This window comes from Orycteropus afer, unplaced genomic scaffold, assembly GCF_000298275.1.
Source record: "Orycteropus afer afer isolate SDZICR_OR568_19922 unplaced genomic scaffold, OryAfe1.0 scaffold00007, whole genome shotgun sequence".
Taxonomy (NCBI): domain Eukaryota; kingdom Metazoa; phylum Chordata; class Mammalia; order Tubulidentata; family Orycteropodidae; genus Orycteropus; species Orycteropus afer.
The window spans coordinates 9,093,130-9,098,705 of record NW_006921594.1 but is presented as its reverse complement, the minus strand read 5'-3'; positions in this window follow the sequence as shown (position 1 = coordinate 9,098,705).

Genomic DNA, 5,576 nt, shown 5'->3' with positions numbered 1-5,576 from the left:
ATATAGCCACACAGCGAAGGCAACTGCCCTTCAACTGATTAAGTCATCGGGATAAGCCTGCACTAATATCTTGGGTGCTTTAATACATTCTTCATCACATATATCCACATATTTTAAGTAGGAAAATCTATCTGAAAGAATTTCATACACTTTTGACCTTCTTTTCATGCTGCATTCAAGTGTCAATGATGATGTAGTATAGGGGTATGTGAGATAGGTCCTTTGCACTCAACACTTCTGAAGCACTTCGGTCATTTACTTGTTCCTTTCTAATGCTTCTGCAATGGGGAACTGCTTGGTAATCTATATTTGGCAGCATTTGTTTTGCTGTGTTTTGAACATTTTCAAATTCTTCTCTTAAGTTATATTAATACTTTTTTAATGACTAGTAGAGAACAGTGCATGTCTTTAAATTTATTTCTGACTCTGGAATCCGATGAAACTGCTGCAATATATTATTCCACATGACTAACATCAATACAATCTCTAGTATTTGCATTTTGTTAGCAATGTTCTCAGCTTCTCTTTTGGTATCTCTTTTTTTGTTTCTGATCTTCAGCAATGTTTGCGAAGGCATCTAGAATCTGAGAGAATGACTCCAGGATTGCACCCATTGCTACAGTATGTGTTTCCCAACATTTACTAGAAAGATATTTTAATACTAGATCATTGACTAAATATGTTTTAAGAACTGCCTCTCAGTGACTAAAGGCAGCAAAATTGCATCGAATAATTGAATAATAGAAAAAAATCAGCTGCCTCCGGACAACAACCTACTGCACTGCATCCTGCAAGATGAAGTGCAAGTGCAGCACCTGATATGACAATGGCATGTTCATTCCATTCTAAAATGTTGTGTCGCACGTCTTTATAAGGCCCTGATCCGTTGACAGCATTACCACAGTACTGTCCTCTGCACTTAGACAAATCAATTTTGCAAACTTCATATAAATAGTGAAGTACTTGATTTACAGTTTCTTCACTAGTGTGAGGTTTTAAGCAAGTACATGTGATAAATCACTCAACAAAATTTCCATCTGTGATAGATACGTATCTCAAAACAATACTTAGCTGATCTGTATGAGAAAGATCAGGAGTGGAATCTACAGACAAACTGAAGCATTGATCTATACTTGCTTCACTGAAAACAGTTGATCAAACTTGATCATTAATTTGTCACACGTTGTTTTAGATATATATGATGGGTAGCCCTTTCCTGTGTTATCATATTTAGGGATGTAACCTGCTCTCTCTAATTGAAGAACAAGGTCAAGAGAATCCATGAGATTTTTATTTTTGTGGGGACTCAAGCACTTCATTTCTTCCTTGGAAAGATGGTCCATGTCCAGCAATTGTCATAATGACAGCAACAGTACGTCACTAACCTGCTTTCTAATACTGGTATTCTTCAATAGTTTGTATTTCCAGTTCATGTGTTAAGCCAAAAGAATGTCTTTGGTTTAAATGTGACTACATACAATCATTGTGAATTGAACTGTTTGCATGTTTATCAATCATATTCTATTTCCATCAATTGCTGAATCTATCCTCAGCAAATTGAGAATTAGATGATTTAGGATGGAATAGTTGACAAACAAAACAACATACACAGCTGACTGTAGGAGAATACAGTACCCACACATTTTTATAATGTTCACCACTAGCTTTGCACTCTAGAGATATATTCTAGCTACAGAACTTTATCATCTAGAAATCTTCAGCACAAATTTTCAAATGATCCACTGTGATGCTGACAATCACTTGGCCCTCTTTCAGTTAAATAATTTACATCATTCCAAAACCAAACTCACTCTCGTCAAGTCCATTAGACTCACAGTAACCCCTCCTTGGATTTCCGAGGTTGTATCTCTAAAAATTACTCTACATAGCAGGACCAATATTTTCATTATTTGTGAGGTCTGCAGATGTGACAATTTCAAGTTCCAAAATACGTTCACTTTCTTTATCATTGTTAATTTATTTTACTACCGCAAAGAATGGATGCAGAAATTGGAACAAATTCTGTTATATTCATATTGTGATTAGTAATTTCAGCACTCACAGTACTGGTATGATGATTTATACCCATTAAATTCTAACATTCAGTGGAAGAAGTCTCTTCTGATTTATACCTTTTAAAAGGGAAATTAATTTTTGAATTGTCTATAGGGATTTACAAATCCTTTTCTTTTTATCTTCTATGAGCTTTTGTAGTTTCTCTTTTCTTTCTTTCTTTCTTTCTTTTTTTTTTTTTAATTATGCTTTAGGCGCAAATTTACAGAGCAGAATTTGCTTTACATTCAACATTTCATGTACATTTGGTTTCACTCCCCAATTACCATCCCTAACCCTAACCCACTCTCCTCCTCTCCCTTCTCATTAACCCCCTCCCTGTGCCCTTCATAGTTATGCACTCTCGTGTATCCTGTATTTCCTCCATGTGGATGTTTCCCCTCTGGTGTCCCCTGGTCAATTGCTCCAAGGGATGTATGTCCATAGAGTATGTGGGTGCGTCACCCTGGGATGAGTGGTCTTGGTGCATGTCTTATTTACTATTGGGCTGAAAGACAGCCTTTGGGGGTGAGTTTTATTACAGGCCCAAAATGTATCCCAGGGTCATAGTATTAGGGGTCTCACCAGACTCCATCAGACCAGTAATTCTGGTCATTATTGTGTTTTTAGATTTTGTTTCCCATTTTTCCTCCCACTCTATCCAGGATCTCCAGTTTTGATCCCTTCCTGAGTGGTTGGTATTGATAACCAGGCACATCTAGTTCTTGTGGTCTTGAGATCCATCATGTCCTAGGTTTGATTGTTTCCAAATACTTATGCACTCTTCTTCACTTTCAATGATAGGAGACCATTAGCTGCATCTTAGATGGCCACTCAAAAGCTTTTAAGACCTCAGTCGTTTTTCACCAATGTAAGTTGTGGAACAAGATTTTTTTGTGTTTTGTTGTGTCAATGGAGTCTGGTGTCCCCCAATACTATGGTCCTGAGTTGGTAGATCCATTGGATCTCTCTCCCACAAGGTCTGCCTGTCTGTGAGGGATTTCTCTATGCCTGTCTTCTATTGTTTCTGTAAGGATTGTGGGTATTTTGTATCACTGGTGTCTGTGCAACATTAGCCTCAGCTGAATCTATCCGTGGTGTAGAGTATAATCCTGTTCACTGACCCCATCTTATCTTCTCAGATGTTTATGTGTTTATCTGTAGCCTGGTGTTTAATGTTAATGGTAATGAATGCAGTGTTGTAGATATACTCTGTCTTCTATATCTTATGTGCACAATTAGGTGTCCTCCCTTTCCTCAATGATATCATGCTGATCACAGACTCTTTCCATACCATCCCTCCTCTTACCTACCACAGCATGTGGCCCCCAACAAGCCTGAAATTACCCCCTCCCTTTCCCTGCCCTTCCCAGTAATCTAAAGTGAGTTCCCTTCCTTAAGCAAACCCTTCCTTTTCTTTTCACAGTAATGGGCTCATACAATATTTTTCCTTCTGCAATTGACTTATTTCACTCAGCATAATGTTTTCCAGGCTCATCCACATTGTGAGATGATTCAGGTATCCTTTATTGTTTCTTAATGTAGTATAGTATTCCATTGTGTGAATGTACCATAGTTTGTTTATCCATTCATCTGTTGATGGACATCTAGGTTGTTTCCATCTCTTTTCTGTAGTGAATTGTGCTGCGATGAACATAGGTGTGCATATCTCTGTTCGTGTCCTGCCTCTCACCTTTTTAGGATACATTCATAGTAATGGAATTGCTGGTTCAAATGGTATTTCTATTTTCAATTTTTTAAGGAAATTTCATAGTGTTTGCCACAATGGTTGTACCATTTAACAGTCCCACCAGCAGTGTATGAGAGTTCCAATCTCTCTGCAACCTTGCCAGCATTTATTGTTTTCTGTCCTGTTGAACTTTGCTATTAGTGCTGGGGTGAGATGATACCTCATTGTTGTTTTGATTTCCATCTCTCTAATGACGAAAGATCATGAGCAATTCATCATGCTTGTTGGCCGTCAGCATATCGTCTTTAGTGAAGTGTTTGTTCATATCCCTTGCCCGTTTTTGAATTGGATTATTTGCCTTTTTGGTGTTGAGGTATTGAAGTTTTCTATAGAATTTGGAGATATGTCCTTTGTCAGATATGTCATGGGCAAATATTTTCCCCCAATCTGTAGGTTATCTTTTTACTCTTTTGATGAAGTGTTTTGATGTGCATACAAATTTAATTTTTAAAAAGTCCAGTCATCTAGCTTCTCTTCTACCTCCTATGCATTCTGGGTTATGTTTGATTGTCTATTTATGCCATAAATTAGGGCTCCTAGATTTCTCCCTATTTTGTCTTTGATGAATTTTATAGTTTGGGGTTTTAGATTTTAGTCTTTGATCCAACTTGAGTTTGTTTTTGTATATGGGATGAGGTATGGGTCTTGTTTCATTTTTCTGCAAATGGATATCCAGTTTTGCCAGTACCATTTGTTAAAGAGGCTGTTCTTCCCCCATTTAATGGGTTTTGGACCTTTGTTGAAGATCAGCTGTCCATAGATGGATGGGTCAATTTCTGGGTTTTTGATTCTGTTCCATTTGTCTGTCTATCATTGTACCGATACCATGCTGTTTTTACTACTGTGGCTGTACAGTAGGTTTTGAAATCTGGGAATGTGACACCTCCCAGTTTGTTCTTCTCTTCCAGTAGTGCTCTGCTTATCCAAGGTCTCTTTCCTTTACATATGAAGCTAGTAATTGGTTTTTCCCTGTCCTTAAAAAATGTTGTTGGTATCTGGATCAGGATTGCATTAAATGTATAGGTTGCTTTAGGTAGTACTGACATTTTCACAATATTCAGTCTACCTATCTATGAACAAGTAAGGTTCTTCCATTTACGTAGATCCCTTATCTCCTGTAGTAGTGTTTTAAAGTTTTCTTTGTATGGGTATTTTGTCTCTGATAAGACTTATTCCTAGATATTTCTTCTTTTTAGTAGCTATTGTAAATGGTATTGTTCCTCTTATTTCTTTTTTAAAAGTCTCTGTTGGTGTAGAGGAATCCAACTGATTTTTGTATGTTGACTTGTGTCCTGTCACTTTGCTGAAGCTCTCTATTAGTTCCAGTAGTTTTTTTGTTTTGTTTTGTTTTGTTTTGTTTTTTGCTGAATGCCTTGGGTTTTCTATGTATAGAATCATGTCATCTGCAAATAGAGATAGCTTTACTTCCTCTTTGTCAATTTGGATGCCTTTTATTTTTATTTCTTGCCTTATTGCTCTGGCTAGAACTTCCAATACAATGATAAATAGGAATGGTGATAGAGGGCATCCCTGTCTGGTTCCTGTTGATAAGGGGAATGCTTTGACTCTTTCTCCAATAATAATAATGTTGGCCATTGGCTTTGTATGGTGTTGTTGTTGTTATGTGCTGTTGAGTAGGACCCGACTCATAGTGACCCCTCCTTGGGTTTCCAAGACAGTATCACGGAAGTAGATTGCCCCATCTTCCTTCCAAGGAGTGGCTGGTGTGTTTGAACCACCAGCCTTCTGGTTAGCAGTCAAGTGCTTCAGGCAC